The 10,994-nt window shown below is 39.8% G+C and overlaps 1 pseudogene; it reads left to right on the top strand.

Annotated features, from left to right (window-relative positions):
* Positions 1–487: 487 nt before the first annotated feature.
* LOC122206819 lies at positions 488–927 on the top strand (annotated as a pseudogene).
* Positions 928–10,994: the final 10,067 nt, after the last annotated feature.

The following is a 10,994-nucleotide window of genomic DNA, read 5'->3' as shown; positions in this document are numbered from 1 at the left end:
TGTATATGTGGTCTTTCCAAATTTTTCTTGTGATTGACTTCTAGTTTCCTAGCATTGTGGTTAGAAAAGATGCATGGTATGATTTCAACCTTCTTGAATCTGTTAAGGCCTGTTTTGTGGCCTAATGTGTGATCTATTATGGAGAATGTTCCATGTGCACTTTAAAAGAATGTGTGTTCTGCTTTCTTAACATGGGATGTTCTGAATATATCTGTTGAGTCCATCTGGTCCAGCGTGCCATTCAAAGCCATTGTTTCCTTGTTGATTTTCTTTTTAGATGATCAATCCATTGATGTAAGTGGGGTGTTACAGTCCCTACAATTATTGCATAATTATGAATTAGTTCCTTTATGTTTGTTGTTTTCTGTATTCGGGTGCTTTATGTTAGGTGCATAAATATTTACAATTGTTGTATCTTCTTGTTGGATTGTCCCTTTATTAATATATAGTGGCCTTCTAGCTCTTTCTACCATCTTTCTGTGCCGCCATTATGGTGAGCATGAATGTCCTGGCAGATCCTCTCAAGAGCATTAACAATGCTGAAAAGAGAGGCAAACGCCAGGTTCTTATTAGGCCATGCTCCAAAGTCATTGTCCGATTTCTGACTGTGATGATGAAGCATGGTTACATTGGTGAATCTGAAATCATCGATGATCACAGAGCTGGGAAAATTGTTGCGAATCTCACAGGCAGATTAAACAAGTGTGGAGTGATCAGCCCCAGGTTTGATGTACAACTCAAAGATCTAAAAAATGGCAGAATAATCTGCTCCCATCCCGCCAGTTTGGTTTCATTGTGCTGACAACCTCAGCTGGCATCATGGACCATGAAGAAGTAAGACAAAAACACACAGGAGGGAAAATCCTGGGATTCTTTTTCTAGCGATGTAATACATTCATACAAATAAAATGCCTCACTGGAAAAAAAGGGAAAAAGGAAAAAAATATATATAGTGGTTTTGTCTCTTAACAGTCTTTGTTTTATAATCATTTGTCTAGGGGCACCTGGGTGGCTCAGTTGGTTAAGCATCCAATTCTACATTTTGGCTCAGGTCATGATCTCACCAACTGCCCATGACAGCCCATGCTGTCAGCATGGAGTCAGCTTGGAAATATCTCTCCCAATCTCTCCACCCCTCCCCTGTTCACACCCATGCTTTCTCTCAAAATAAATAAAATTTTAAAAATAAATAAAGACTAGTTTGTCAAAAAAAAAAAAAAAAAAGCCTAGTTTGTCCCATGTAGGTATTGCTACTCTGGCTTTCCTTTGACATCTATTTGAATGACAAATGTTTCTCCAGGCCCTCACGTATCTAGGTGTAAAATGAGTCCTGGGGCATCTGAGTGGTTCAGTTGGCTGAGTGTCCAACTCTTTATTTATTTTAATATATGAAATTTATTGTCAAATTGGTTTCCATACAACACCCAGTGCCAACTCTTGATTTCAGCTCAGGTCATGATCTCATGGTTCCTCGGATTGAGCCCTGCATTGGGCTCTGTGCTGACAGTGTGGAGCCTGCTTGGGGTTCTCTCCCTCCTCTCTCTCTGTCCTTTCACCTGTTCATGCTCTAAGTAAACCTAAAAAAATAAAATAAGTCTCTTGTAAGGCAGCATATAGAAGATGGATCTTGTTTTTTTATCCATTACGTCACTTTATGTCTTTTGCTCGGAGCATTTAGTCCATTGACTTTCATTTTTTTTTTAATTTTTTTTTCTTTTTTTTTAGTGTTTATTTATTTTTGAGACAGAGAGAGACAGAGCATGAACGGGGGAGGGGCAGAGAGAGAGGGAGACACAGAATCGGAAGCAGGCTCCAGGCTCTGAGCCACCAGCCCAGAGCCCGACGCGGGGCTGGAACTCATGGACCGCAAGATCGTGACCTGAGCTGAAGTTAGACGCATAACCGACTGAGCCACCCAGGCGCCCCAAGTCCATTGACTTTCAAAGTAATTATTGATAGATATGTATTTATTGCCATTTCATTACTTGTTTTGTTGTTCCCAGAGATTTTCTCTGATCCTTTCTTGTATTTCTTTCACGCATTGCTGATTTTCTTTAGTAATATATTTGGATTTTGTTCTCTTTATTCTTTGCATGTTTACTGGTGGGTTTTTTTTTATTAACTTGTTTTACTTTTTATTTTTAAAATTTACATCCAAATTAGTTAGCATATAGTGCAACAATGATTTCAGGAGTAGATTCCTTAGTGCCTCTTACCCATTTAGCCCATCCCCCCTCCCACAAACCCTCCAGCAACCCTCAGTTTGTTCTCCATATTTATGAGTCTCTTCTGTTTTGCCCCCCTGCCTGTTTTTCTATTGTTTCCCTTCCCTTATGTTCATCTGTTTTGTCTCTTAAAGTCCTCATATGAGTGAAGTCATAGGATTTTTGTCTTTCTCTAATTTCACTTAGCATAATACCCTCCAGTTCCATCCACATAGTTGCAAATGGCAAGATTTCATTCTTTTTGATTGCTGAGTAATACTCCATTGTATATATATACACCACATCTTCTTTATCCATTCATCCTTTGATGGACATTTGGGCTCTTTCAATACTCTGGCTATTGTTGATAGTGCTGCTATAAACATCGGGGTGCATATGTCCCTTTGATACAACTGTATCCCTTGGATAAATAGCAGTGCAATTGCTGGGTTGTAGGGTAGTTCTATTTTTAATCTTTTGAGGAACCTCCATACTGTTTTCCAGAGTGGCTGCACCAGCTTGCATTCCGATGGTGGTTTTGATATTTGGTTAGCATTTGGTTTGTATATAACCTCTTCTGCATACAGCTGCCTATATTGTTGATGGTCATTTAAGCTTGAACCCATTCTTCTCTCCTCTCCTCCTGTTTTAGATACATGTTATTGTATTATAAATTCTTTTTTGTGTGTGAGTTCCTTGGTGGATTTTTTACAGAGACATTCACTTTTACTGCTTTTGTGTTTCCTACCTTTATACTGTCATTTTTGGGCTCTCCTTTCCACTCAAACAGTCCACCTTAATATTTCTCACAGGGAGTACTGCTCGTCTTCAGAATTCTCTGCACTCCATCTACAAATGCTCCCTGAGCCATATCTCAAACCAAATTTCCATTATAATTTTTTTCAGGATACCTCGGGTTATTCTTGTTTAAAAATAGACACTTAGCTCTGAGGCATAAGGCTTTTCAAGAGCACTTTTCATTCCACTCATCCCCTGCATTCTGGATCATTTGTATCTACTTAATATTGCTTAATCTTAGTTACACTTTACAAAATCTCTTTCACAACTTTTATAAATATGGCCTGGTCTAGGGGCGCCTGGGTGGCTCAGTCGGTTAAGCGGCCGACTTCGGCTCAGGTCACGATCTCACAGTCTGTGAGTTCGAGCCCCGCGTCGGGCTCTGTGCTGACAGCGCAGAGCCTGGAGCCTGTTTCGGATTCTGTGTCTCCCCCTCTCTGACCCTCCCCTGTTCATGCTCTGTCTCTCCCTGTCTCAAAAATAAATAAAACGTTAAAAAATTAAAAATAAATAAATAAATAAATAAATAAATAAATAAATAAGGCCTGGTCTTTATTCCCCTTCAATAACAATTTTAGTCTAAACACCTAAAAGCAGAGTGCCTGGGTGGCTTAGTTGGTTAAGTGTCCAACTCTTGGTTTTGGCTCGGGTCATTATCTTGTGGTTTCATGAGTTCAAGTCCCACGTCAGACTCTGCTCTGCACAGGCAGTGTAGAGCTTGCTTGGGATTCTCTCTCTCTCTCTCTCTCTCTCTGTACCTCCCCCACTCAAGCTCTCTCAAAAAAAAATTAATAAACTTAAAATAAATAAATAAATAGATAGATAGATAGATAGATCGATAGATAGCTAAAAGCAATAGAAATGGGGTGCCTGGGTGGGTCAGTCAGTTAAGCATCCAACTTTGTCCATGATCTCACAGTTGGTGAGTTTGAGCCCCTCATTGGGCTCTGTGCTGACAGCTCAGAGCCTGAAACCTGCTTCAAATTCTGTCTCCCTCTCTCTCTGCCCCTCCCCTGCTCACGCTCTGTCTCTCTCAAAAATAAATTCTAAAAAATTTTAAAAATAAAAAATAAAAGCAATAGAAATAAGCATGTGTTTATTTAACTTTAATATAAAGAATAAAGAAATCCAGAGGCTCCTGGGTGGCTCAGTCAGTTGTGTGTCTGACTTCAGCTCAGGTCATGATCTTGAGGTTCATGGGTTCAAGCCCCACATCAGGCTCTGTGCTGACAACTCAGAGCCTGGAACCTGCTTTGGATTCTGTCTCCCTCTCTCTCTGCCCCTTCCCCCACTTGTACTCTAATTCTCTCTCAAAAATAAATAAACATAAAAAAAAAAAAAAAAAAAAAAAAAAAACCAGCGGTGCCTGGGTGGCTCAGTCAGTTGAGCATCCAACTTTGGCTCAGGTCATGATCTTGCAGTTCATGAATCTGAGCCCCATGTCGGGCTCTGTGCTGACAGCTCGGAGCCTGGACCTTGCTTCAGATTCTGTGTCTCCCTGTCTCTCTGCCCCTTCCCTGCTCACTCTCTGTCACTCTCTCTCAAAAATAAATAAACATTAAAAAAAAATTTAAGAAAGAAGCATTTATATTTAAAATGAAATCTAACAACTAGGGTACCTGGGTGGCTCCGTCGGTTAAGTGTCCAGCTTTGGCTCAGGTCATGATCTCATGGTTCATGAGTTAGAACCCCGCATCAGCTCTGTGCTTACAGCACAGAGCCTGCTTTGGATCCTCTGTGCCCCCCCTCTCTGCCCCTCCCTTGCTTGCTCTCTCTCTCTCTCAAAAATAAATAAACATTAAGAAAATTTTTAAAAAGAAATCTAACAACAAAACTAAAAACAGGCTACCACAATGTTTGCATTTTCTTAGATGATTAAATGTTAACAACACACAAGTTTAATAATTTACATGGTAACATTTTCACTAAAATTTCTCTAAATTAACAATGAGAAATTAACATTAGATGGGAACTCATCTGTATTGAGTTTACATAGCTTTGAGGTACAAATAAAATATGCCAAACATTGCTGTAGATGTTTGTATTATTTAAAAAAAAACTTTTTTGTAAAAGTTTATTTATTTTAAGAGAAAGAAAGAGCGGGGAGGGGCAGAGAATGAGGGAGAGAGAGAATCCCAAGAAGGAACCAAGCTGTCAGTGCTGAGCCTGAGGTGGGGCTTGAACCCACAAACTGTGAGATCACAACTCGAGCTGAAACCAAGAGTCAGATGCTTAACCAACTGAGCCACACAGGCGCCCCTGTATTATTACTATTTTTTTTAAGATTTTATTTTTTTAAGCAATCTCTGTCCTCAACATGGGGCTCGAATTCACGGCCCTGAGATCGAGAGTTGCATGCTCCACCAACTGAGCCAGCCAGGTGCCTGAAGCTTGTATTATTGATGACAGAATATTGTACTTACTGTATGCTAGGCACCACACTAAGATTTTATTCAATTTTCCAAAGACCCTACGAAGTAATACTAGTGCCATTTTTACAAGTAAAGAAATTGAGATTCAAAGACGCTACTTGCCCAGGCTTAAGTTGTTACTCAGGATTTCAATCCCAACCACTCTGATGACGGAACTTCTGTTCATTCAACTATACAATACCACTTTCATCTCCAAATCTGGCACATGAAAGGAGGTCAAATTAGCAAACCAAGATGAGATTTTCCAAACATTACCAATTATCTCACAATACCTGCACATGTGGGATCATGATTAGTCACGGATAAAATCTGCACCTCAATTCCACAAAAGCAACCAGAGAAGGTTCTGTCGGCCACCTTAACACACGCCTGCCAGGTATTACACATCTGTCACCCACAGGCCAGTCCTGGTGGAAAACCTCAACTTGGCTTCGGTCAGGAGAAAGCAAAGCCTCAGGACCACCCCAAAGGCCAGCTTTCCCTGATAGAGTAGCATTGCTCAAATCTGCCTTCGGTTCAGGGCACCATCTCTCAGTTTGTGAGTTGGAGACCCACACCTGGGCCTCTGCTGCAGAGCCCACTTCAGATTCTCTGTCCCTCTCTCTCTGCCCCTCTCCCACATGTTCATCCTCCCTCTCTCTCTCTCTCAAAAACGAATAAACTTAAAAAAAAAAAAAAAAGACTGATTAAAAAAAATAGCGTTGCTCAAAATAATTCCATCATTGCATTCGGTAGAGCCTTCTGTTCGAGATTCCATTCTATTAGAAAGCTAAATTCTACAAAAGTTTTGTTACAGTGTTTACAGGCTCACTTTAATATGAACAAGGAATTCTATACAATGTACAAAACAATCTGCAATAAATTTGCATACTTTTGTATCAGTGTAATTAATATGTATATGTGCTGCCTTAAGAGTACCCAGTGAATGCCATCATTTATGTAATATCACCATATGAATGCGACCATAATGTATGACTGATGTATAATTAATATGAATGGACCATTTATTCATCATTGATGCTTAACTGGAAAAAAAAAAAAAGGTTTTCTGCATATAAATAAGAGACATACCGTAAAGCAATGGCTCCCCTATTTCCCAAATTTTAAAATCCATTTCCACTTAATTATATTATTGATATGCTGATCATCTCAACATCCCTGTGGAGTTAATAATAATGATAATAATCACAGATTTTCTGTTATTCACCTCAAGGACTTTTTTTTGTTTTTGTTGACATTTGACTTGTTTCATGTACTTCAACTGCTAGACTTTTCATGTCTTATTTCTCATCTATTTCAGATCTAAAAATAACAACAGGGGGTGCCTGGGTGGCTCAGTTGGTTAAGCGTCTGACTTTTGAGCTCAGGTCATGATCTCACAGTTTGTGAGTTTGAGCCCCACATCAGGCTCTGTGCTGACAGCTCAGAGCCTGGAGCTTGTTTCGGATTCTGTGTCTTCCTCTCTCTCTCTCTGCCCCTCCCTGACTCATGTTCTGTCTCTGTCTCTCAAAAATAAAAACATTACAAAAAAATTTTTTTAATAAATAAAAATAAAAAAATAATAAAATAACAACAGTAACCTACAAGGCATTAATCATCTAAAATACTTCTAACAGGGGCGCCTGGGTGGCTCAGTCAGGTAAGCATCTGACTCTTGATCTTGGCTTAGGTCATGATCTCACAGTTTGTGACATTGAGCCCCCACATCAGGCTCTGTGTTAACAGTGCAGAGCCTGCTTGGGATTCTCTCTCTCACTCTCTCTCTGCCCCTCCCCGACTCATGCACGTGCTTTTTCTCTCTCAAAATAAATAAACACTTTTTGAAAATAAAACACTTCTAATAAGCAAAATTGCACTTTAAATGCAAGGGGCCAAATTTTGCACACAGATTAATCACTCCTTGCACAAACACAGTATCAAGGAGGGTGACCTAGGCTGAATGTTTTAACACATAGATTGTTCAGATGAAAAAATTCTAACTGTGGAAAATGTAATTTTCAAAAACATACCAAATCAGCCATTATCAATTGTGAAATATAATTTCAAAATGGTGTAATAAACAAAAATTCCTGGGCACCTGGGTGGCTCAGTCGGTTAAGCGTCTAACTTCGGCTCAGGTCATGATCTCACAGTTCATGGGTTCAAGCCCCATGTCAGGCTCTGTGCTGACAGCCCAGAGCCTGCTTCAAATTCTGTGTCTCCTCTCTCTCTGCCCCTCCCTGCTCACACTCGGTCTCTCAAAAATAAATAAACATTAAAAAAGTAAAATAACATAAACACCAATTCTTTCTTGTAATACAAATGGTACACATCAAATCAATACATTGTACATCTTAAACTTATACAATGTTATATTCTAATTATAGCTCAGAAAAAGCTAGAGATCAAAGGGGGGGAACATAACAAAGCCTATGAATGCCATCACCATCTATCATTACCATATCTCAATAATCTGTGTCTCTCCCTTAATCACTGTTTTCACATTTACACTTCTGGTGGTATATCCCAATGATATCTGTTGATGTTACTTGAGGTCAGCATCTTTGTCTTATCTTTGGTTCCGCAAGAGCCAATACAAAACCTGGCACAAATCTGCTCCATTAAAAAAACGAAACAAGGGGCACCTGGGTGGCTCAGTCAGTTGAGCATCCAACTTTTGATTTCGGCGCAGTTCATGATCCCAGGGTAGTGTGACTGAGCCTTGCATCAGGCTCTCTGCTGATTGTCGAGCCTGCTTAAGCTTCTCTGTCTCTCCCTTTATCCTTCGCTCTCTCAAAAACAAAACAAAAATAACCCTGCCCTATAAATAATCACTGAATTGAAACAAACCTTCTTTACACATCTTTGATGAACAAATGAAACAACACATGCAAAAATGCTTTGGATACAACGCTGGTTTGTCAATGACTTTTTGAATATGACATAAAAGGCACTGGCAACAAAAGAAAAAATAGACAAGTTGGACTTCCTGAAAATTTAAAAATTTTGTGCACCAAAAGATACTGTTATCACACTGATAGTTATTGGAATAGGAGGTCGGGGCGGGGGTAGGTTAAATGGGTGATGGGTCTTAAGAAGGGCACTTGTGATGGGTACCAGGTGTTGTATGGAAGTGATGAATCACTAAATTCTACACCTGGAATTAGTATTGCATGTATGATAACTAGTTGGAATTCAAATAAAAATTTGGGGGAAAAGGGGTGCCTGGGTGGCTTAGTCGGTTAAGCTTCTGACTCCTGATTTCAGCTCAGGTCATGATCACACAGTTGGTGAGATTGAGCTCCACACTGTGCTCTGTGCTGACAGTGTGGAGCCTGTTTGGGATTCTCTCGCTCTCTCGCTCTCTCGCTCTCGCTCTCGCTCTCTCAATCTTTTCCCCTCCCCGACTCGCACACACTCTCTCTCAAAATAAATGAACATTAAACAAAAAAAAAAAACTTGGGGAAAAAGAAAACAAAAACAAAATACTATTATCAGAGTAAAAAGGCAACCCACGGAATGGGAGAAAATATTGGCAAATCAAATATCTGATAAGAGTTTAATATCCAGAATGCATAGAGAACTCATAAAACTCAAAAACAAAAAAAACAACCTGATTCAAAATTGGGCACAAGACATTTCTCCAAGGAAGATATACAAATAGTCAATATATACATGAAAAGATGTTACACATCACCAATCATTAGGGAAATGTACATCAAAACTACAATGAGGGGGCACCTGGGTGGCTCAGTCAGTTGAGCATCTGACTTCAGCTCATGGTTCACGAGTTCCAGCTCCACATCAGGCTTGCTGCTGTCAGCTTGCAGCCCACTTTGAATCCTTTGTCCCTTTCTCTCTGCCCCTCCCTGGCTTGCGGTCTCTCTCAAAAACAAAATAAACGTTGGCACAAAAACACTCAGATCAATGGAACAGAATAGAGAACCTAGAAATGGACCCGCAAACATATGGCCAACTAATCTTTGACAAAGCAGGAAAGAATACCCAATGGAATAAAGACAGTCTCTTCAGCAAATGGTGCTGGGAAAACTAGACAGCGACATGCAGAAGAATGAACCTGGACCACTTTCTTACACCATCCACAAAAATAAACTCAAAATGTATGAAAGACCTAAATGTAAAACAGCAAGCTATCAAAATCCTCGAGAAGAAAGCAGGCAAAAACCTCTTTGGCCTTGGCCACAGGGACTTCTTACTTAACATGTCTCCAGAGGCAAGGGAAACCAAAGCACAAATGAACTATTGGGACCTCATCAAAATAAAAAGCTTCTGCACAGGGAAGGAAACAATCAGCAAAACTAAAAGGTAACCAATGGAATGGGAGAAGATATTTGCAAATGACATATTAGATTAAGGGTTAGTATCCAAATCTATAAAGAACTTATCAAACTCAAAACCCAAAAAACAAATAATCCAGTGAAGAAATGGGCAAAAGACATGAACAGACAAAGACATCCAGATGGCCAACTGACACATGAAAAGTGCTCAACATCACTCATCATCAGGGAAATACAAATCAAAACCATAATGAGATACCACTTCGCACCTGTCAGAACAGCTCACATTAATAGCTCAGGCAACAACAGATGTTGGCAAGGATGTGGAGAAAGAGGATCTCTTTTGCATTGTTGGTGGGAATACAAGCTGGTGCAGCCACTCTGGAAGAGTGTGGACGTTCCTCGAAAAATTAAAAATAGGACTACCTTACGACCCAGCAATTGCACTACTAGGTATTTATCCAAGGGATACAGGTGTGCTATTTTAAAGGGGCAGTGTTTATAGCAGCGCTATTGACAATAGTCAAAGTATGGAAAGAACCCAAATGTCCATTGATGGTTGAATGGATAAAGATGTGGTGTACGTATATGTGTGTATATACGCACACATACATACATACATGCAGTGGAGTATTACTCGGCAATCAAAAAGAATGAAATTTTGCCATTTGCAACTACGTGGGTGGAACTAGAGGGTATTATGCTAAGCAAAATTAGTCAGAGAAAGATAAATATCATATGACTTCACTCATATGAGGAATTTAAGATACAAAACAGATGAACATAAGGGAAGCAAAAATAATATAAAAACAGGGAGGGGGACAAAACATAAGAGACTCTTAAATATAGAGAACAAACAGAGGACTGCTGGAGGGGTTGTGGGATAGGGGGATGAGCTAAATGGGTAAGGGGCATTAAGGAATCTACCCCTGAAATTATATGTCTTCCCATCTACAAATCTATCTCCAAATAGTCAGGACTTCTTTGTCTCCTGATAGTATAATTTTTTTTCATAAAAAGATCTTTTATTAATTTTGGAGTAGTTTATACTTCAGGTTATCATAAATTGGTTCATTTTGCCATTATACGTACTAATTGTTACTTGTGTATGAGAATGCTGACCTTTATATAATAGTTACTTGGGGCGCCCGGGTGGCTCAGTCAGTTGAGCATCTGACTTCGGCTCAGGTCATGATCTCACAGCTTGTGAGTTCGAGACCCGCATCGGGCTCTGTGCTGACAGCACAGAGCCTGGAGCCTGCTTCGGATTGTGTCTCCCTCTC

The sequence above is a fragment of the Panthera leo genome, chromosome E1, assembly GCF_018350215.1.
Source record: "Panthera leo isolate Ple1 chromosome E1, P.leo_Ple1_pat1.1, whole genome shotgun sequence".
Lineage (NCBI taxonomy): Eukaryota > Metazoa > Chordata > Mammalia > Carnivora > Felidae > Panthera > Panthera leo.
The sequence above is the reverse complement of the archived record's forward strand: the minus strand, read 5'-3'. Positions and strand labels throughout refer to the sequence as shown.